Genomic DNA, 24,279 nt, shown 5'->3' with positions numbered 1-24,279 from the left:
CTGCAGGCTTGGTGTCCACCAGGCAGATGGCCTCATGCTATCTAAGACCTAAAAGGCTCTGGTGATTCCAAGAACTGATTTCCATGAGGCAGGACCTCCTCTACCAAGGAGATCACACCGAGCAGCCCCACTGTTCAGGTTTAGCATTACTGCAAACTCCCAGCAGGGCCCAGCCAGTCACCAGCCAGGAGAGAAGGAAGGGAGATGAGTGAGGGAGTTTATAAGAAACAGACTGGTGTCAGGACCCAGGAGAAAAAGTCTGGGGGTAGGTAAGAGCTCTTATCAGTGAGAAGTTGGACAACCCAGAAATATCTCAGGCACCTGGGACTGAGCCAAAATCCTGGGGAGAGATAAACAGAGGTGATGGTGTTAGGACACGGGGCCAAGAGAAGCTGCACGTCCATGTCTCTGTGTCAGCCACACAGAACTAACCCCAGCTTGCACCAACTCCAGGACAAAAATGGTCATCTCTGTTGACACTCAGGATGCCTTGAAGAGCTGGAAGTAGACCACACCGGAGCTGCTAGCGGTGGTCTTAAGGAGCTGAGGAAGAGTGGCGTGAGTGTCTATGAAGGGCTCGCACTGTGTAGAACAATGAACTCACTTCAATACAGGATTAGCTTCAGTTCGGGCCGGGGCAGAGAAGTGGACTGTGACGGAGGTGGGGTGGGGATGTCCATGACCATAGGCAACTTCCTTTGATGATGTCAACTTTAATTTTATAAACTGCAAAGCTGGCGTACTAATCCCTGCTACTGGGGTTCAAAACAAACCACTCCAAAATATGACTGTAGAATCCATCACCTCACAATGTGCCTCTTTGGCATATGTATTAATTTGAGCTGATTATTTTGAGAAAACACGAACACAGAAGTAACTCTGAAAAAGTCCCCTTTTGTAAAGAAAACTCACTCCTATAAAGGAAATTTTCATTAGTAAATGTGTGCACACCAGGAAGACAGCTACTCCCAGACAAGTTTCTCACTTACAGACTTTTATCTGCATGACAAGGCAGAGCCACTTCTCCGACATGTTCTCCCCTCACCCTTCCATGCCCTGCCTCCACCACTCCTGAGGCCCCAGCCCCTCCTCCTTTCTGGAGCTCAGGATGCCAAGTAAGTTTCAGTCATCTGGCCCTTCTCACATTTTTGTCTCACATTTTTGTGGGACTGATGTGCACACGTACGTAATTAGAATAGTTTTTATCCTGTTCTTTTTTTTTTTCTTGAGACAGAGTCTGGCTCTGTTGTCCAGTCTGGAGCGTAGTGGCAAAATCTCGGCTCACTGCAACCTCCATCTCCCAGGTTCAAGCAATTCTCGGCCTCAGCCTCTTGAGTAGCTGGAATTACAGGGGCCCGCCACCACACCTGACTAATTTTTTAAAAATATTTTTTAGTAGAGTCAGGGTTTCACCACGTTGGCCAGGCTGGTCTCGAACTCCTGACGTCAAGTGATCTGCCCTCCTCGACCTCCCAAAGTGCTAGGATTACACACGTGAGCCACCGCACCCGGACTGTTCATCTGTTTTTTTTGTTAATTTAATTCCTAGCCCAGTCAAAGAACCTGGAAGAGTGAAGGGAAGCCCTTTTTCCCTTCTCTACACTGCCCTGTCATGAAGGTAATAATGTGTGAAGGGAAAATAAACCTCGGGACTCCAAAATCACTCAGCCAAAATCACTAAGGGAAAAGCCAAGCTGGGAGCTGCTAGGGCCAACCTGCCTCCCAGTATACTCCTAAATAAGACAGCTACAAAGACAAAAAAGCTACGTATCTCCCTCACAATTTTCCCGCAAGGAAATTCCCAGTGGACAAAAGACAGTGAGGACTAAGTTCTGATTTTTTCTTATTTTGCCCAAATTCCTATCTCAGGGGTCTGGGGAGTCCTGCCCTACAAACCATAAATTCTCATCGGATGGCTTTTATTTAACCCTATATATTGTGACTTACTTTCTAGTCTGGCTCTGGCATAACATTATGTGACAAAGAAGAAGATAAAAATACTTCACCCCAAAATATGTTTCCTTGCCATATTTTGAAATGGCCCTGCAAAGCCATCCTTTGTGGAGGAAAATTCGCGTCCGTGAAGAATCTCTATCAACATAGCTAGATCTTTTTCTTCCAGGCCCCCCCAACTCCTGAAGAGATTAACTAGCACCTTTTGAAGGTCTGAATAGGAAACATTTGTCATCTACTGTCTCTACGGGCAGCCACTATGAGACTTCAAAAGAATCTTGGTCTTTACAATCTTTTGTCTTAACCTGAACATTCCCTTTCTTTTTTATTTCTTTTTTCTTTTTCTTTTTTTTTCTGAGACAGTGTCTCACTCTGTCGCCAGGATGGAGTGCAATGGTGCGATCTCAGCTCACTGCAACATCCGGCTCCATTCGAGCAGTTCTCCGGCCTCAGCCTCCTGAACAGCTGGAATTACAAGCAGCCACCACCATGTCTTGCTAATTTTTGTATTTTTGGTAGAGACAGGGGTTTCTCCATGTTGGCCAGGCTGGTCTCAAACTCCTGACCTCAGGTGATCCACCCGCCTCTGCCTCCCAAAGTGCTGGGATTACAGGCGTGAGCCACCACGCCTGGCCCTGAACATTCCCTTTCTGTCCATCCCAGGTCTTCAGACAAACTCAACAAATTGTCAACCAGAAAATGCTTAAATTCACCTATAGCCTGGAAGCCCCTGCTTCGAACTGTCCTGCCTTTCTGGACCAAACCAATGTATTTCTCAAATGTATTTGACTAATGTCTCATGCCTCCCTAAAATATATAAAACCAAGCTGCACTCCGACCACCTTGGGCGCATGTTCTCAAGACTTCCTGCGGGCTGTGTCACGGGCCGTGGTCACTTATTTTTGGCTCAGAATAAATCTCTTCACATATTTCACAGAGTTTGACTCTTTTCATCAACAACAGACAGAACTCAAGGTCATCCCGCTGCTCATGTGAGACAAATGCAAATCTGATGGCTTCCTTTGCCCTATGGTTTCACTAAGCCAGATTAAGGCATTAAGTGACCATTCCTGTAAATTGCATATTCAATGAAGACTAATCAGAAACTCAAAAGAATGCAGCCGTTTTTCTCTTATCTACCTATGACCTGGAAGCCCCCTCCCCACTTCGAGGCGTCCTATCTTTGCAGCCCGACGGAACCAATGTGTATCTCTTGTCTCCCTGAAATGCATAAAAGCAAGCTGTGCCTGGACCACCTTGTCACACGCTGTCAGGACCTTCTGAGGCGGCGTCACGGGTGCATCCTTAACCCTGACAACACCAACTTTCTAAATTGATTGAGACTTGTCTCAGATACCTTTAGGTTTAATGTGAAATCTACGTGTATCTGAAATACATATGTAAATATATGTGAACGTTCTCTTAAGCTGTCAGGTGAGAGACGCTGGTGTATTATTTAATTACCCACCACCATCGTTCCAACGGAGCTGGCCAAACAAGTGAGGGATGTGGTCTGACTCTTCAGGTGAGCCCACACAACCACAGCAGACAGATCCTAGCACTCAGCCTTCCTATCTGAGAATACCGTGGTGCCAGCCAAGGCAAGGAATTACCCGTTTCTATTACATCCCATACTCTTAAATGTGTATTAGATACCTACAACCTTGCTTGTGCCGATACCACGGAAGGATGCAATACTCTTCTTCTTGCCTGGGACCAGTCTGCCTTTGCAGAACTAACAAATTAGCTACAAGGTTAGAAATTACAATGTAGGGGTCATGCGGCCTCTGGTTCCAAGAGTCTGAACCTCCCCAAATTGCTCCTGGGGATAATATCACTATTGTAAAACCTAAGGTCAGCCCTGGAGATATTTTGCAGACCCTGCACTCAATGGATCAGCTGACACCACCTAATTGGTAATCTGGCCCAACCAGTTCTGCCATGGCACCCAGGAACAGAAGATACTAAAAAAACCTAACTTCGACCCCCCAGGATTCCATCTCCAAGCTAACCAATCCCCACTTTCCGAGCCCCTATGTGCCAAATTATTTTTTAAAACTCTGATTCCCGAATGCTTGGGGAGACTGATTTGAATAGCAATGAAACTCTGGTCTCCCGCACAGCCGGCTTTGCGTGAATTACTCTTTCTCCATTGCCATTCCCGTCTTGATAAATCGGTTCTGTCTAGGCAGCGGGCAAGGAGAACCCACTGGGCAGTTACAAGAGGGTAACAAGAGGGGAGGAAATGTATGGTGAATAAGCATTGCCTGGTTACACAGATAACAGTCTCTGTCAGAGGTGTTTCAACCAGAGCAATTCCATCTTGAATACGGGCCAGGTAAGATGAGACTAGAACTGCCGGGCTGCACTCCCAGGAGGTTAGGCATTCTTAGTCGCAGAATGAAATAGAAGGTCAGCACAAGATACAGGTCATAAAGATCTCGCTCATAAAACAGGTTGCAATAGGCCTGGTGTAGTGGCTCAAGCCTGTAATCCCAGCACTTTGGGAGGCCGAGGCGGCGGATCACGAGGTCAGAAGATCAAGACCATCCTGGCTAACATGGTGAAACCCCGTCTCCACTAAAAGTACAAAAAATTAGCTGGGCGAGGTGGCGGCGCCTGTAGTCCCAGCTACTCGGGAGGCTGAGGCAGGAGAATGGAGTGAACCCGGGAGGCGGAGCTTGCAGTGAGCTGAGATCCGGCTACTGCACTCTGGCCTGGGCGACAGAGTGAGATTGCGTCTCAAAACAAACAAACAAACAAACAAACGAACAAAAACAGGTTGCAGTAAAGAAGCAGGCTAAATCGCACCAAAACCAAGAGGGCCATGAGCGTGACCTCTGGTCGTCCTCACTGCTACACTCCCACCAGCACCATGACAGTTTACAAATGCCATGGCAACGTCAGGAAGTTCCCCTGCATGGTCTACAAAGGGGAGGCACGAATAATCCACCCCTTGCTCAGCACATCATCAAGAAATAACCATAAAAATGGGCAACCAGCAGCCCTCGGCGCTGCTCTGCCTGTGGAGCAGCCATTCTTTTATTCCTTTACTTTCTTCATCAACTCACTTTTGCTTCCCTCTGTCAACTCGCCCTGAATTCTTTCTTCCATGACTTTTCTTGCAAGAACCCTCTCTTGGAGTCTGGATCGGGACTCTTTCCTGTAACATCTCATGTTATAAAAGTATCTGTTTCTAGTACAGCCACCTTTACTAATGAAATGTTTTTGTAGGTATGAATTTCCTTTACAAAAGGGGAACTTTTTGCTTTGTTTTAGGCAGTTGGGGGAGGTAAAGCACTTTCTCTGCTTCAGCTGATTCTTAACTTATTTTAGCTCAAAGTAATGAATATGCCAAAGTGGCATATTTGGTAATGGCATATCTTGAGCCCTATCACCTCTGTTTCAGCTAAACCCTGCTTCATGAGGAGAGAAGAGGGTCCTTGGGAAGTGCCATCATTGGTCGAGATGATCCTGTAGCTGCCCTACAATTCATTGTATAAACATACTAGGTGGACTGGAGTTTGGAGTTCTCCTAGAAAACAGAAGAAAACCCTGAAAAGCCTCCCTTACTCTGCAGGTTATGACTACCATAAGGACATGTTGTACAATACACATGACCATGGTTGCAGTTCTGTTCTGCAGAATGCCATGCAGCCATCCATGCTAAGGTTAGAAAAATGGATTGAAAACATAGGATAGATCCTTAATAATAAAATTAAGAAATAAAATAGTATAAACGGTATATTTTTAACCATCCTCTTTAAAAATTAATTTTTAAAAAAACACTGAAAGGCCAGGTGCGGTGGCTCACGCCTGTAATCCCAGCATTTTGCAAGGCCAAGGTGGGTGGGTTACCTGAGGTTAGTAGTTCAAGATCAGCCTGGCCAACATGGTGAAACCCTGTCTCTACTAAAAATACAAAAATTAGCCCAGTGTGGTGAGCGCCTGTAATCCCAGCTAATCGGGAGGCTGAGGCAGGAGAATCGCTTGAACCTGGGAGGCGGAGATTGCAGAGAGCCAAGATCATGCCATTGCACTCCAGTGTGGGCGACAGAGCAAGAATCCGTCTCAAAAAAAAAAGAAAAAGAAAAGAAAAAGGAAACAAAAAACACTGAATAGAAATGGATCACATGATTCTTTTCTCCCCACTTTTCTCTATTTACCAAATAGGGAGTGGACAGAGGAAGGGGCAGGAGGGAGATCATAGCTGAGGCTGTGACCCCGGGGGCTCCCAGTGCTGGAAAGCAGGTGGTGGTGGCAGATGCAGCCTGTGTGATGAACAAATGTGTCCCTGTGAGTGGGCCTGAGTGTGCATTAGTGTACGTGTCTGAGAGTGAGTCTATGAGTGGGTGTGAGTGTGTGTGCACACACTCCATCACTGCACTTGTTTGAGCACGAGGGCAAGGCTTTCAAACCAGAAAGGGCCAACATTAATTCTGTTCAGATGCTTGGAGCTCATATCATCTTATTTTAAGATGCATCCCAGCCCTATTCCTTGTGTTTTCCAAAATGTGTATTTATTCAAATCTCAATAAAGATGTGCATTTGGCTTTTAAAACTATAGGGAGCTACCAGTCTCGCCTCTGAAAATCTTTATCTGCAACTGTGCCGGTTGCTACTCTCTTCGGGCTCCGGCAAATCTGCATTTCACACTATCTATTCCCAAACATTCCATGTCCCTGTAAACCTTCTAGGCAACTCACTGAATCCTTGAATTGGTTCCGTCTGATCCGCTCCTTCCTGATGATTAGAAGCCAGGGTTCTGGCTGGGTACAGTGGCTCATGCCTGTAATCCTAGCACTTTGGGAGGCCGAGGAGGGCAGATTGCCTGAGCTCAGGAGTTTGAGACCAATCTAGGCAACACGGTGAAAACCTGTCTCTACTAAAATTCAAAAAATTAGCCAGGCGTGGTGGCGGATGCATGTAATAATCCCAGCTACTCTGGTTGAGGCACGAAAATTGTTTGAAACCAGGAGGCGGAGATTGCAGTGAGCCAAGATAGCGCCATTGAGCTCCAGCCTGGGTGACAGAGCCAGACTCTGTCTCCAACAACAACAACAGAAAAAAAATAAAAATAAAAAACGAAGAAGCAGCCAGTCTTCTGTTCTCCATGTTATGCGTCAGTTCAGTCCCAGCAGTGTGGAGTAACCCTGCCCTCCCCTGCATCTGGAGTATGTGTAGCACAAAGCACACAGGGTAGTAACCAGGCTGAAAGAGCAGATAGCCGAGTTCAATTGTAGAGACCCCAGAGCCCACAGGCTGTTGAGCTGCACTGCTTGTTTTCCATTACACATTCAGAAGTTGCTGCTTTAGGTCACTGGAAGAATGCAACAGTGACATCAAACCAATAGCTGCTGCTTTGTCAGGGGCAGGTGGGGGCATGTGGAGACAGGGATCACCGTCCTTTGTCGGGGGCAGGTGGGGGCATGTGGAGACAGGGATCACCGTCCTTTGTCGGGGGCAGGTGAGGGCGTGTGGAGACAGGGATCACCGTCCTTTGTCGGGGGCAGGTGGGGGCATGTGGAGACAGGGATCACCGTCCTTTGTCAGGGATCAGGTGAGGGCATGTGGAGACAGGGATCACCGTCCTTTGTCAGGGGCAGGTGAGGGCGTGTGGAGACAGGGATCACCGTCCTTTGAATGGCAGGATTCTTCTCTCCCACATTCATTTCCCCAGACACCACCAACTCCCTGGGGGGCTACTTCAGCTCGGGCCCCTCCACCCTCTTCCTCCAGATGATGGTGGGTCCACCTGTCCCCCCTGCAGATGTCTCACTACATGAATCTGTACTCGCCTCACCTCTCAAAACAGTTCACAGCAGGCACCCCATGTTCCATACAGCCCCTTTCTCTCACAGCTCTATCATTTGAATTTGTCCCCTTCACAGGAAGTAGGAAGCCTCAGGAATTTCTTGCCAGTTTGCGCGCTATCTTCCTCAGCTTTGTTCGATTGGAGTGGCTCTCCTCCCTTAGCCAGCATCTCGGTGTGTGACTGCAAGTAACTCTATAGCAGGTAGGCTTTGGGGGTGCACAAGCAGCGTACGCCTCCCACCTGCACCAGCAGGAAGCTGGCCGGTCAGCCCTGATGCCTGCACAGACACACATGCAGAGGCAGAGACAGAATCCAGGCAGCCCCGTCTTTGACCTTTAAGTTCCACAGGGTTAGTCAGCCATGAAGCTTGGGACTGAACATCTCTCTTGAGCTACCTATGCCAAAGTGATGACCAGATAGAACAGGTGCCCTGTTGAGGTGCAGTCCTTGAACAAGGGGAGGAGGGCTGCATGTGTGCCAGGAAGGAGCACTGTAGCCCCTTGGTCAGAGAGCAAGACCCAGTAACAATGGCAGGTGTGCATAACACTGGAAGGGCAGCAGCAGCTCTCAGATGAGCACGTGGGGCCTCCACAGGAGGTGACAGAGCGCCAGGCAGGAGAACGCAGATGGGGGCAGCAGGAGCCCTTGGCAATGGCAGGAAGAGGAAGGTGGCCTGAGGAACCAGGGGCTCACTAGGCCTTTCTCTGCAACAGCAATTCTCAGAAGTTGGTTCATGGATGCCCTTGTTTTGATATGATTAATTCTCAAGTAGTTTTTGGGCTGAAAAGGAAAAAAAAAAAAAAAGAAAGCAAGATTGGGCAGATGCATCTGTTACTCCTACGCAGCATATGGCAGTAAACGGTCATTAATTTTATTATGTTTATTAATTTATTATATTATATTTAGTATGTTTATTATGTTTGTATGTAGTTCTACAGAAACAGGAAATAATAAAATACAAATAGGTGGGCTCCTTTTGGTAAAGAAATTAGTTATTTTTAGTTGTGAGGTAAATTTCAGTCAATTCGACTTTATACAACTCTTGCAATTGATACATTTTTCCATGACCCCAATTTTTAAAAAATGCAAACACTTACTCCAAGTGCAGTTATCGAAAGACTTTTTAGACAGAAAACAGAAAGTTCCAGTTAATTACACATGTGACCTAGTAAGAGCATTTAACAAGACAAATCTACAAACTCAGAGTTCGTAAGAATCATCTGCCTGTCAAACACTTCCAGCCAATGATATCCCTCTCCATATAGCCAGACATACAGCAGGCTGCTTAAGAGGTTATTTTAAAAATGATTAATACCCAGCGTTGTCTTTCTTATTTGCAAATGATGGTTATTACTGTCATGAACCATTATGAATGGGAAGACAGACAGTAGGAAATGCTACATTACCTATTAAAACTTAGCATATACAGTCATCCCTCAGTATCGGGGGAAGATTGGTTCCAGGACCCGAGTGCATACCGAAAACTGCAGGTGCCCAAGCTCTTTATGTCAAACGATGCAGCATTTGTGCATAAACTACACACATCCTCTCATATACTTTATGTCATTTGTGGATAACTTACAATGCCTAATATAATATAAATGTTATGCAAATAGTTGTTATACTGTGTTTTTATTTTTATTATGTTTTATGGTCCTATTATTATTCTTATTTACTTTTGACTATCTTTAATCTGCAGTTGAATCAGTGGATGCAGAACCCACAGATATGGAGGCCAATTGTACTTTAAAATTCCATTTTCGTAAGAAACTAAGGCTTGCTGACTGTTTTGCCAGCAGTCTTCCAAAATTTACATCGGTACAATAAGGCAATCTAGATACTGTGGCAGATCGCCCAGCTGAAAACAACTAAAACTGCCCAAAGAAATGTGGGAGAGATATTTTTACAGGCAGCAATAATTTGGCAAGTGAAGCAGAAGATTCAGGGACAGAAACTCCAGTGAAAGCTGGAACCCAGGAGAAGAACTGATTCTGCCTTGAGGGCATCTGGCAAACCCAGGGATCTCCAGTGCGGATTGTAGGGCCCATGGTGCAGGGAGCAGAATAGCAGAGCTGGCCCACATGGGGACCTGGGACACAGCCTCTCCATCCCTGTGGGACAGGGAGGAGCTTTTCCTGGGGCGTCCCAGTGGACTGGAAATGTACCCACCGTCCGTAGGACTAGCCGCATCAATCCTGAGCACTGAGTAGAATGGAAAAACATTCCTGCTGATAATTCATGATCACTAGCCAGCCCTCAGGAGCGTTTTCACCTGGAATCTGAATTGCCTAGGTGGTCAGAAAAACATCAAGTTGAGGATTCAGCTTAAGTTAATCTCTGGCTGAGAATGCCCTGGTGCTTGGTGGCAGAAGGACCCACAGAGGCAGGCATCAAAGAATTCCTGTGGATAACGGAAAAGTTAGACATGTAAAAAATTCATACAGTGGGCAAATCAGACCTGGAATTAAAAATAGACCAGCTCGGTCGGGCACAGTGGCTCAAGCCTGTAATCCCAGCACTTTGGGAAGACAAAGTGGGCGGATCACAAGGTCAGGAGTTCAAGACCAGCCTGGCCAATGTAGTGAAACCCCGTCTCTACTAAAAATACAAAAAAATTAGCCGGGTGAGGTGGCAGGTGCCTGTAGTCCCAGCTACTCGGGAGGCTGAAGCAGGAGAATGGCGTGAACCCGGGAGGCAGAGCTTGTAGTGAGCCGAGATTGCACCACTGCACTTCAGCTTGGGCAACAGAACAAGACTTCATCAAAAAAAGAAAAAAAAAAAAAAAAAAAAGACCAGCTCATACACCTACTATGTACCCACAAAAAATTAAAATTAAAAAAAGACCAGCTTATTATGTTTAAAGAACTAAAAGACTGAAAACACAAATAAGAGACGTTATGTATCTACTAAACAATCAGGTCTGAAAAAGAATCTAATCAAATGTGTAGAAATAAAACATATATAAACTAAAAATAAAGTTTAACATTAGGCTAGAGAATGTATGACCTAAGACTTGGAACTGAAGAAATTATTCAGAATGTATCTTACAAAAACATGAAGAAATAGGACACGTAAAAGAGGAGCCAAGATATAGGTGGAAACCAGGAGAAGCATTAACATATCAGAGTTCAGGAAGAAACGGAGAGAGAAAATGAGATCAAGGCAATATTTTAAAAGATAATTCTGAGAATTTTCCAGAATTGATTAAAGACCACAATCCACAGGATGAGGAAGACCTCATGAATGAATGAATTCCACACAGAATAAATTAAAAGGAGCCTACTCCTAGACAGTAACATCATATCATCTATGTGCAGAGGGAATGTTATACACTGGAACAAATATCTTTCAAAACAAAGAAGAAATAAAGATACTTTCAAATCTACCACTGAGCGATTTTGCCACCTACAAACCATAACTAAAGGAGTTTCTAATAGATGGTCAGAGATAAATGAAATGAAGAGCAAAAGAAATATTAAATGTCATAAAATCTAAATAAATATTCATTTGGAAGACAACAATAACACTGTGCGATTTGAAAACTCCAAGATCAAAGGTAAAATCAAAATAGGTGGCAAATTAATCACAGCACACAAGTCAGAAAAAGTGAGTTGTGTTGTCTAGGATGAAAATAAAGATGTGAACTTTAGATTTTAAGAAGTTAGGCTAGAATTTCTAAGGTAGTTGTGCTAGACTTTGTTTTCCAAAGATAGCTGCAACAGTATTTCCCATCTCACGTGCACTTCCAAAAGTGGAGTCTAATTCCCTTTGCCTTGAACCTGGTCTTGACTCTGATTTTCTTGTCATCAAAGGATGTAGCGGAATGACGTTGTGAAGACTTCTGGGATGAGAAAGCAATGCACTGCCCTCCTGTTCTAGGGTCACTCTCTCCTGGAACCCAGCTGCTGTGCTGTAAAAAGCCAAGCCCTGTAGGAAGGTCCCATGTAGGAGCTCTGGTGGCCAGCCCCAGCTGAGCCGAGCCCATCAGTCAGTCCTGCCTGAAGGGCAGGTGTGAGTCAAGAAGATGCTTAATGATTCTGGCCCCAGCCTTTCAGGTATTCCCAGCTATGGCTCCAGACAACAGAGAAGAAAGACCAGTCATCGCCACTGGGCCCTGCCTGTCCAAATTCCTGACCTGCACCATCAGTGAGCCACTAATTATTATTATTTTATGCCACTAACTAGGGGATGCTTGTTATGAAACAGCAGTTAACTGGAGTAGTAGTCACTGAAGGAAAAAATAAAGATGTATAACTTCCTCATTGTTACAGGGGAAATGTGTACAGAATAAGAAAAAAATAGTCCAAAAGAAAGAGAAGAAACCAAGAAAGTATAAAGAAAACAGTAAAAATCAATCCAAATTTATTAATAATCATGATCAATGGGACTGGGCATGGTGGCTCATGCCTGTAATCCTAGCACTTTGGGAGGCTGCGGCAGGCAAACCACTTGAGGCCAGGAGTTTGAGGTTAGCCTGACCAACATAGCAAAACCCCGCCTCTACTAAAAATACAAAAAATTACCCAGGTGTGGTGGCGCATGCCTGTAATCTCAGCTACTCAGGAGTCTGAGGTGGGAGAATTGCTTGAACCTGGGAGGTGGAGGTTGCGGTGAGCTGAGATCTTGCCACTGCACTCCAGCCTGGGTGACAAGCGAGACTCTGTCTCAACAACAACAACAAAAGATAAATGGAAATGGAACAAATGTACCAACCTAATGATAAATTAAATGATAAAGAATATCCGACTGGTTAAATAACAAAATCCAGCCATATGCAATTTAAGGAATATATCCCAAACGCAACACATACTGACATATACATATCAGGAATAAACATGGGGAAAAGTATAATAATTATAGTAGATACTCACTATGGGCCAGGTATTATTCTAAACACTTTGTGTATTAATATTAACTCAGTTAATTCTAACAATAATCCATACTGAAACCTAAGTTCCACAAAGACAGAGATTTTTGTTTGCAACTGTTTCTCTCAAGCATGAAACAATTCCTGACACACAGTGGGTGCTTAATAAATATGCATTAAGTTGATGAAGAAATGAATGAATGAACAACCTTGTGAGGCTGGTCTTATTATTCTACTCATTTTGGAGCTAGACAGGGAAATTGGAGCACAAAGTGACAGGGCCATTTATATTAGCTGGAATAGCTGTATTATTATCAGAACATGGTGGCTTGTGCCTGTAATCCCAGCACTTTGGGAGGCCAAAGCAGGCGGATAACTTGAGGTCAGGAGTTCGAGACCAGCCTGGCCAACATGGTGAAACCCCACCTCTACTAAAAATACAAAAATTAGCTGGGCGTGGTGGTGCACGCCTGTAGTCCCAGCTACTTGGGAGGCTGAGGCAGGAGAATTGCTTGAACATGGAAGGCAGAGGTTGCAGTGAGCTGAGATCATGCCACTGCACTCCAGCCTGGGTGACAGAGTGGGACTTTATCTCAATAAAACAAACAAAAAATCAGAACAAATATATTTTGAAAACAAAAAGCATCTCAAGAGAGAAAGAGGGTCCTTAAATAATGCAATGATATCCAAATAAACCAAAAAGGTATAATAACTGTAAACTTACATGTAATTAATAACATAGCCTCAAAGTATATTAAGCCAAGTTAACTTCATTACAGGGAGAAATGGATAAATCGACTGTAGCAACAGGTTGTTAACATACCTTTTTTCAGTGATATAGATCAAAGAGATAAAAATAAATAACCAGGCAATAGAACATTTGAATAAAAAAATGTAAAGGCTTGACTTAAAGGACATGTATAAAATACTTAACTACTATAAAGTACTTATTTTTTTCAAGCACAGAAATACATTTATTGACCAAATAGTGGGCAATAAGCTAGCCTCAACAAATTCCAAAAGGTTGGTATCATACAAATCACATTGGCCACCACAAAATGTAATTGTTACAAAAAGATAGCTAGACAAACCACGTATATTTGGAAAGTATGAAATACTCTTCTAAATAACTCAGAAATAAATCAGTGAAAATTAGAAAATACTTAGAACTAAATTATAATAAAAAATCACATATCAAACTTGTCAGATGTAGCTAAAACAATTTTTAGAGTAACATTAACAGTGTTACATCGTTATATTAGAAAAGAAGATTAAATGTTAATGAGCTACAGAATTAAATCAAGAAGGCAGAAAACTAACAGCAGAATCAAACTGACAAAAACAGAAAAAATTGAAGTAGAAAAGAGTGGAAATCCATGAAGTAGAATATAATAACACAATAGGCCAAGCATAGTGGCTCACACCTGTAATCCCAGCACTTTGGGAGGCTGAAGTGGGTGGATCACTTGAGGCCAGGAGTTTGAGACCAGCCTGACTAACAGAGCAAAACCCCGTCTCTACAAAAAATACAAAAATTAGCTGGGTGTGGTGGTGTATTCCAGTAATTATGGATACTTGGGAGGCTGAGGCACAAGAATCACTTGAGCCTGGGAGGTGGAGGTTGCAGTGAGCCAAGATCATGCCACTGCACTCCAGCCTGGACACCAGAGCCAGATTCTTTGGGGGGGGGGGGTGGGAAAAAGCAAAAACAAAAAAACCCAGAAGAATAAAAAAAAGAATATAATCACACAATAAACAACATCATAAGCAAGACTAGATGTAGTGGCTCTTGCCAGTAATCCCAATACTTAGGGAGGCCAAAACAGGAGGGTTGCTTGAGTCCAGGAGTTCAAGACCAGCCTGGGCAACAGAGAAAAAACCCATCCATGCCCACGCACCAAAAAAGAAAAAAAAATAGCCTGGCATAGTGGTGCACTTGTATTCCCAGCTACTCGGTGGGAGGTGGCCGAGGTGGGAGGGTCACTTGAGCCTGACAGGTCAAAGTTGCGGTGAGTTGTGATGGCAGCATTGCACTCCAGCCAGGCAACAGGGCAAAACTCTGTCTCAAAAAACAAAAATAAAACAAAAGGCAAAAGTTAGTTCTTTTGAAAGACTAATGAAAAAGAAAATCTGTCTATATTGAATAAGGAAAAATAAAAGAAGGCACAAAGAAACACTAGAAATGGCAAAGGTGCCCCCGACCCGGCGAGAGAGGGGCCTGGCTGGTGGTGCCCATCTCATACCAGCTAGGGATTTAGAAACCGGTTGCTTATCCCAGCCTGGCTCCTGGTCTATGCCCATGCCTGGTTCATAGGCATGTCATGAACCTGGTTCTTGGACATATCAACTGCTGGAAGAAATTTTTTTAAAAAAATAGAAAAGATGATATCACTCTTGTCCTACAGGGATTTAAAAAGTAAAAATATATTAGCAACAGCTTCAGATAAATAAACTTGAAAAGTTAAAGGAAATACACATTTATGGAAAAATAGAGGTTGCCAGTTAATCAAAAAGACATAGAAAGTATGAATAGTTATATGACTTCTCAAGTAACTGGGTCAGTAGTTAAAAGTTTTCCATCAAAGACCGGTGGGACATGGTGGCTCATGTCTGTAATCCCAGCACTTTGGGAGGCCTCAGTGGGTGGATCTCATGAGGTCAGGAGTTCAAGACCAGCCTGGCCAACATGGCAAAAACCCATCTCTACTAAAAATACAGGTGTGGTGGCAGGCACCTGTAATCCCAGCTACTTGGAGGGCTGAGGCAGGAGAATTACTTAAACCCGGGACGCGGAGGTTGCAGTGAGCCAAGATTGTGTCATTACACTCCAGCCTGGGCAACAAGGTAAAACTTTGTTTCAAAAAAACAACAAAAAAAAACTGTTCCATTAAAGAGAAAACATTATTTGAGCTCTTCTGAATATTTACCAAACTCAGACTCTGGGATTTCCAAATTCTAGAGAAAAAGAATGCTTCCAATTCATTTTATAATGTTACCATAACCTTAAGAAGCCAAAATCAGACAGAAACAGCATGAGAAAGGGAAATTAGAGTCAAATACCAGGCATCAATAAATGATAATGCATCCTGATCAATTTGAGTTCATTCCAGGAAGGCAAGATTGAATAAAATCATAAAATCAATTAATGTATTAACACAACAAACCAGAAAAATAATCTTCTATAATGTTTAGAAAAAGTGAATTTATCAAAACCCCACAGAGAATATTTTACATATTATAAAATCTTGAACGCCTTTTTTTAAAGGTGAATAACAACAGCAGAATGCCCATTACTACCATTACTATTTAAAATTGTGCTGGAGGACTTAGTAACAAAAGAGGGAGAAAATATTTGAGGAATGAAAAGGAACAAGCAAAACTGATATTATTCAAGAGCATTTAGCAAGGCTGCTGAAATGAAAAGCAAGATACAAAACTTGATTCAGTTTCTATACATTAGTGACAAAGAAACATGATTTTATGAAGATATAATGGTCTTAAAAATAGGAAATACTCAGGAATAATTCTAACAAAGGATGTCTGAGATCCTTATGAAAAATATTAGAACACTTTTTTGAAAGATATTTTTTAAACCCCAATAAATGGATGTTTGTAAATTTGAGTTCTCAATATCATAAACACGTCCATTTTTCCCAAATTGATCTACACATGTAGTGCAATGCCCATCAAAATTCCAGCAATTTTCTCTTTTTAATGTAGATTTTGAGAAGCTGGGTTTGTTGTTGTTGCTATTTTGAAACAGGGTCTTGCTCTGTAGTCCAGTCTGGAGTATAGTAACACGATCATGGCTCACTGCAGCCTACACGTCCTAGGCTCAAGTGATCCTCCCTCCTCACCCTCCGGAGTAGCCAGGAAGACAAGCGCCTGCCCCCATGCCTGGCTACATTTTTTATTTTTGGTAGAGACAAGATCTCGCTATGCTACCAGGCTTGTCTTGAACTCCTAGCCTCAAGCAATCTTCCCACTTCAGTCTCCCAAAGCGCTGGGATTACAAATGTGAGCCACATGCCTGGCCTTGACAAGCTGATTCTAACATTCCAGAAAAGAGCACCGGCCAAGGATGTCCTTGACATTCCCAAAGTAGGAGAGCCAGGCAGGGAGACTGACGAGGGACTTATGACATGACAAGTGGAATAGAGTGCATCGCCTAGAATCAGACTCATCCATACCCGGAATCCCGACTTATCACAGTCATCACTGCAGACCACTGGGAAATAAATGCTGCATTTGATTAAAAAAAACAAAAAAAACAAAAATTAACTGAACCTCTACTTCACACCACCCCCCCCCCACACACACACACACATTAAAAGTCAGGGGTAGGTAGATTAAAGGTAATTAAATGTGAAGAGCAAAATATAAGTCTTTTAAAAGACCATGTCTGAGAACACATTTATGACCAGAGGACAGGTTGACAAAACATGCACACACACACTACTGACTATACCCGAAGAGACACATACATTGCAATTGAGAACTTGAAATTATTAAAATACATCAAACAGAGAATGAATGTAGACATCACATGACAGGGTATGTATCTACAAAGGGGCATGAGGACATACACACACCACAAAAGGGGGCCGATGTATCTCACCGTCTTATATATTCTGGATATAGCACCCGGAATACAAAAGAACTCCTTACCAGTCAGGCATTTCCTGGAAAAGAAAGCACACGAGAGCTGGGTGCAGTGGCTCACGCCTGTAATCCCGAGACTTTGGGAACCCGAGGCGGCTGGATCACCAGAGGTCAGGAGTTTGAAACCAGCCTGGCCAACATGGTGAAACCCCGTCTCTAGTGAAAATACAAAAATCAGCTGGGCGTGGTGGCGCGCACCTGTAATCCCAGCTATTTGGGAGGCTGAGGCAGGAGAATCACTTGAACCTGGGAGGTGGAGGTTGCAATGAGTGGAGATTGTGCCACTGCACTCCAGCCAGGGCGACAGAGTGAGACTCTGTCTCGAAAGGAAAGGAAAGGAAAGGAAGGAAGGAAGGAAGGAAGGAAGGAAGGAAGGAAGGAAGGAAGAAAAGGAAGGAAGGAAGGAAGGAAGGAAGGAAGGAAGGAAGGAAGGAAGGAAGGACAGGGAGGGAGGAAGGAAGGAAGGAAGGACAGGGAGGGAGGGAGGAAGGAAGGAAGGACAGGGAGGGAGGGAGGAAGGAAGGAAGGAAGGACAGGGAGGGAGGGAGGGAGGAAGGAAGGAAGGAAGGAAGGGAGGAAGGGAGGGAGGGAGGGAGGGAGGACACGAAGCCAATAAACACATGCAAAGATGTTCAGCCTCACAGGTAGTTACGGAAACACAAGCTAAAACCACGGGTGCTATCACTTCACACATCCCAGACTAGCTATGACAACGTCAAGCATGAACAAGAACACGACCAGCCAGTCTCCCGGGTGCCACTTGTCCAACTGTAATTGTTATAACGGTCAGCTATTTGGTAATGTGCATAATCTATGGGCAAGCGAATCCATAGCTGGATATACAAACCAGAAACATTTTGCAATTTATATGTCAGGAGTCACACATATAAGTGTTCATAGCCCCACTTTATGTGAAGGCAAAAAACACTGGAGACAGTCCAAGTAGCCATCAACAGGTGAATGAGTGGATGTATTACAATGTATTAATTTATTTAGGACTACTATTTAAGAAAAAAAAGCCAATGAGTTAACTACCCCAACCCACAATACCTCAGTGAATCTCAGGGATTAGCTGAGGAAAGAAAAGATAATTGCAAACAATACAAGTAGTGTGCTTCAATTTATATTGGTTAAAAACATGCAAAGCTAAGCAATGAACTATTTGTGGATACAAATAAAATTAAGAGCATGATCACGCAATTCTGCATGGGAGTTTCCTCTGACTCTGGGGGCTGGGAAAGGGAATGAGGTGAGAGCAAGAAGAGCCTCTTAGAAGACTTTTCAGGTATGGTTCACTTTCTTCTTTCTTCCATTTTTCTGTTTGTTGGTTTTGTTGTTGTTGTTTTGTTGGTTTTTTGTTTGTTTGTTTGTTTTTGAAGATTGAGTTTCGCTCTTGTTGCCCAGGCTGGAGTGCAATGGTGTGATCTCAGCTCACAGCAACCTCCACCTCCTGGGTTCAAGCAATTCTCCCGCCCTCCACCTCCCAAGTAGCTGGGATTACAGGCACACGCCACCACGCCCAGCTAATTTTTTGTATTTTTAGTAGAGACAGGGTTTCACCGTGTTGGCCAGGCTGGTCTCAAACTCCTGACCTCAGGTGATCTGCCCGCCTCAGCCTCCCAAAGTGCTGGGATTACAGGCGTGAACCACTGTGCTGGCCTCACGTTCTTTCTTAAACCAAGTTGTCTGTGCATAATTTTTGTTGTTGTTGTTGTTGTTGTTGTTATTTATTTCTTAGAGACAGGGTCTCACTCTGTCACTGAAGTTTGAGTGCAGTGGTTCCATCCATGGCTTACTGCAGCCTCAAACTCCTAGGCTCAAGTGATCCTCCCACCTCAGCCTCCCGAGTAGCTGGGGCTACAGGCATCCACCACCATGCCCAGGTAGTTGCTTTTATTTTTCTAGAGATGTATGTCTTGCTATTTTTCTCAGGTTGGTCTCAAACTCCTGGCTTCAAATGATCAACCCATCTCAGCCTCCCAAAGTGCTGAAATTACAGATGCAAAAAAGCCACTGCACCCAAACATAAATTTGTATTATATATAATTTTTGTACTTTACATAGATTTTATAATACTATTTTTAAAATCTATTTTATCTTCAGTTTAAGGACAACTAAAAACTTTTTATAGAGTAGCCAGGTTTTGCCCAGAAATACCATATAATCTTTAATTCTCAATAACTGAGTTAGAAATATCTCCTGATTAAACCAGATGGGTAAGGAATAAAATGAATCAAGGGATGTTGGCTTTAAATTTTTAGTTTTTTGATGGAAAACAGCAAGGAAGCAACGTCCTACTGATTCTCTAGATTGAGTAATGTCCAATTAAATAGAATGTGGCTAAAAATAAAACTTCACCTATGTTTATATAATGGTAGATTGGTACAAAGGCAAAACTGCCCTGCACAGGGAACTTCAAACCTACCCTGAAGTCGCAAATCTCTTCTCAATTAACCTCTGAAGGAAATCCTGAGAACTTGTTTGTAAAGTGAAATAAAAAAAGTTTGTAAAAAATGTGTGCTGCTAGGCAGTTCTATCATTTTCCTGGTCCATGAAGTGACTTCTTCACAATTACGTGTTTTGAGAGAAGGTTATAGAACTGGCTTGGTTAAGCCTATAGTAGCTTCCTGCCAGGTGGTAAGCACTCCCTTCTAGGCAATCACTGCCAGGTTCACCATCACAACAGACATGACCTGGGGTGACACCAGGAATCTGCAAGTCAACAGGTGTCCTCAAGCTAGGGAAAACTGTCTGTATGCCAGAGAACATGAAAATGACAGTGTCACGCTTCTGAGCAGCTACACCTCCCTGATGGGGAATAGGAGACGGGTTCTACCAGCTTGCTTATCCTGGGGTTAGATCCTGTCTCGGTCTTTCTTGGGAGGTTCACTCTGGGATAAGTCACCCTTTGGGGCATCACAATTTACGTGTCTCATTCTGATGACACAGCCAAAATGAATATTGCACCATGTGTTTTAGGGAGAAAAGGTTACAAAAGTTGTCACCTGCAACTTGAGTGGTGTGTTCAAAGGCAGTGGGGAGAAAAGTTGTTGACAATGGCCAACCGTTGCCCTATGTCATCAATGATTCAGTAATAAGAAGTCTGATTTATTGAGCATTTACTATGCGTTTTTTTGTTTTGTTTTGTTTTGTTTTGTGACAGAGTTTCGCTCTTGTTGCCCAGGCTGGAGTGCACTGGCACAATCTCAGCTCACCACAACCTCTGCCTCCAGGATTCAAGTGATTCTCCTGCCTTAGCCTCCCAAGCAGCTGGGATTACAGGCACGTGCCACCATGCCTAGCTAATTTTTTTTTTTTTTTTTAGTAGAGACGGGGTTTCTCCATGTTGATCAGGCTGGTCTCAAACTCCTGACCTCAGGTGGTCTGCCTGCCTCAGCTTCCCAAAGGGCGGGGATTACTGGCGTGAGCCACCATTAGACACAGTACGAAATGCTTTTCACAGATTTTCTCATTTTCAAAAACATCCTCTAGGGAGTTGCTTCTACATCAGGAAACTACAGCTCAGAGAGGCACACACCACAGCTCAGAGAGGCACACACCACGGCTCAGAGAGGCACACACCACGGCTCAGAGAGGCACACACCACGGCTCAGAGAGGCACAAACCACGGCTCAGAGAGGCACACACCACGGCTCAGAGAGGCACAAACCACGGCTCAGAGAGGCACACAGACATGGTACAGGTCACAGCGCATTAGAATCAGGGCGCCAAAGCCCATGCTCTTAACGACTCCACCTGCCAAGACTTAGGAAGATGATTCTGCCATAGGATAAACATATAGACCAAGGTGGTGGAAATGGGAGTCCAGGAATTAAACCCTCATGTTTTGGGCCAAATGATTTTCAACAAGGTTGCCAGGACCTTCCATTGAGGGCAACAATAGGTAATCACAAGAGGAATTGGCCAGAAAAGATGAAAGTGCAAAAATCAATAAAAAGTGACCCTGGTGGAAGTGAGATCAGAGTTGAAAGTGGAGTCATAAAAGAAATAGCTGACCTTGGGAATGTTGACACTGCTGTCATGCAACCAGGGAACTGAGTGAAGGAGAATTTATTGTCATGAATTAAGAAAGTGGCTGTGACAAAGAGGAGGAAGACACCCCAGAAGAAGTGACTCCAGCAAAAGCTCTTTATATTATAGGAAGCCTCACTGAAAATAAAAGGAATACAATGCAGGAGGTGATCCCACAGAAAGGAGCATGACACGTCGCCAAGGGTGAGAAAAGACACACACTCCCTACTGTAAGGGATGTGCTGAGAAGGCACGCACTGCTCAAACTCTTCTTAGAAAGGTGTTTTCTTTCTTTCTTTTTTTTTTTTTTACAATCAAGTAAAACATTTTAATCCTCAAAGTTTCTAATGTTTCAATCACAATGTGCTATATAAGTAGTAGCTTTGCTAGTTTTTAATTTCCCTATGCATTTATAACCCACAATAAGAGAACTTCTAAATGTTTCCACAAATGTTATTAAAGGACCCGGAGCAATGCCTTTGGTTATTAGGATTGTTTTGCATAGTCTCAGTTTGCAAGGACATTTTCACAGCCTTGCATTACGGGTCAGAGTAAGAACAGCCAACGTCCATTCAGGGTAAGATGACTCGGCCCATCTACACTTGCTTCATGGCCGCGACAGGGAGGTTGTGAAGATGAGTCTGAGGAAACGCACAGACTTCGGCAGGCATGTCATTTCTTCGTGTAAAAGCAGCTTGCCCCAGTGGGACCAGATTGAACTCAACTCCAAAGAGGAGATGTGAGAACATTCTTTTTCTTTCTCTCTCTCTCTTTTTTTTTTTTTTTTTTTTTTTTTAAGTGCAGTGGTGCAATCTTGGCTCACTGCAACCTCCACCTCCCAGGTTCAAGCTATTCTCCTGCCTCAGCCTCCCGAGTAGCTGGGACTACAGGCACCCGCCACCACGCCTGGCTAATTTTTTGTATTTTTAACAGAGATGGGATTTCACCATGTTAGCCAGGATGGTCTCAATCTCCTGACCTCGTGATCCACCTGCCTCGGCCTCCCAAAGTGCTGGGATTACAGGAGTGTGCCACCATGCCCGGCCAATGTGAGAACATTGTAGTGTGCAACGAGGCCTTGCCATCTACACCAAAGGCAAGGGAACCTCCGTTTGACAAAGCTGCCCCTGCACTGACTCTTGCATGGAAATATGGCTGTTGCGTCACTTGCGCCATTTGGGTAACAGAGAAGTTTCTCAGCGACCTCCAGCAATAGGGCCTTTGTCAAAAGGAGAAACATGGAAACAAGGGAAATCTCATCGGAACGCGCAGAACATCATTATGTAGATCAGCCTTACGAGAAAAGCAAGAATGGCAACTGCCTGAACCAGGCTGCTGTGAGCCCCAGGCAGCAGGAAGAAGGGGTTATCTTAGTGCGCAGTGGCCACTCTGCTTCCTCCCCTCTGTGGATAACACCCCTGCTGCCCCCAAGTGCACACCTCACGTGAGTCCCTCCATGACTTTTTCTTCCGAGTCGAAAGTCCTGCTCCATCACGACTGCCCATGGCCGTTCTTGCAGCTTCAATTCTGCATCTTCTCCTGAAAATGACTGAATCATTCTCTCCATGTTTCCCTATCCACATTCAAAGAGGGAAAATCTGGCTGGCCTTCCTAATTCCACCCCCTCTGTTAATGAGCAGCCTCCCACTCTCAGACACTCCATGGCAGGGACATCAGCCAGGAAAGCAGAACAGTTGTGGGGTGGGCCAGAGCAGGAGGTGCAGACACACACTCCTGGGAGGGCTGAGGCCAGCGGGCCAGGTGGCTCCATGCCTGGGGGCATCCGGCAGTCAGGCCCAGTGTGATGGTCCCAGCGCAGGAGCAGGACCCAAATGTTCTCCAGAAAGAAAAGCTGTTTCTGCATCAGAACTTGGGTAAACACTTGCCGTCTACATACTAAATGAAGAAGAATTAAATACATTTTTTTTGAGATGAAATTTTGCTCTTGTCACCCAGGCTATAGTGCAGTGGTGTGATCTCGGCTCACTGCAACCTCTGCCTCCCAGGTTCAAGTGATTCTCCTGTCTCAGCCTCCCAAGAAGCTGGGATTACAGGCACGCGCCACCACGCCTGGCTAATTTTTTGTATTTTTAGTAGATACGGGATTTTACCATGTTGGCCAGGCTGGTCTTGAACTCCTGACCTCAGGTGATCTGCCTGCCTCAGCCTCCCAAAATGCTGGGCTTATAGGCATGAGCCATCACACCCATCCTAAAAACATATTTTGACACATCATTGGAATCTAAATTAAGCCTAATGACTGCTACTGTAGTCATGAGCAATTATCTTACTAATAAAAGTGTATCTTTCTGCCCCTTGTCATATTTCTTCGGTTCATTTTGCTTCCTAAATGGGAGACAAGGATACCCGAGTAACTTTTCTCACCCGCCCATGACAGCACCAGCGATTAGACTTGAATTGTCCTTTAGTTCTACGAGTTACAGTGCAGATGAGAGATGAATCCATACCATCATCGACTGACACTGATAAAACAAAGCTTCTGAAAATATTATCTTACCCATTATCACTTTCTATAAAATTATAGAAGGAACCATTTGCAACTGAATAGAGGATCTCTGAGTTTTGCATCCTTGATCATCCCCTATAAAGAAGACAAAAACAGCAGAATAAAATCTGAAAGCAGCTTATATGAAGAATTAACCCAGAAGCTTAAGGGATTCTAGTAATAGAAAAAAGAAAGAAATTATAGTTGAAACAGAAAGTCAGACTTTATAGTCTTACAGAGAAATTCTTACCCATTTTCCCAGAGAAGTCATAATCTATGCAAAAACAGGGAGAGAGGAGAAGAGGCTTGGTTTTCCTAGCAAAAGAGAGAGAGAGAGAGAGAGAGAGAGAGAGAGAGAGAGAGAGAGAGGGAGGAGGTTTGGTTCTCCCTAGCAACAAGAGAGAGACAGACAGAGACAGAGGAGAAGAGGCTTAGTTGTCCCTA

General features: G+C 44.0%; 1 non-coding gene across 1 annotated transcript; it reads left to right on the top strand.

The window, feature by feature from the left end:
- The first annotated feature begins 14,827 nt into the window (after positions 1-14,827).
- Positions 14,828-14,957, top strand: LOC117071894. The gene has a single exon (XR_004432620.1). It is a non-coding gene; the product is annotated as a small nucleolar RNA SNORA48 (small nucleolar RNA).
- Positions 14,958-24,279: the final 9,322 nt, after the last annotated feature.

The sequence above is a fragment of the Trachypithecus francoisi genome, unplaced genomic scaffold, assembly GCF_009764315.1.
Source record: "Trachypithecus francoisi isolate TF-2019V2 unplaced genomic scaffold, Tfra_2.0 Lachesis_group3, whole genome shotgun sequence".
In the NCBI taxonomy this organism is placed as follows: domain Eukaryota; kingdom Metazoa; phylum Chordata; class Mammalia; order Primates; family Cercopithecidae; genus Trachypithecus; species Trachypithecus francoisi.
Note: the sequence above shows the minus strand (reverse complement) of the source record. Positions and strands in the feature narration are given on the sequence as shown.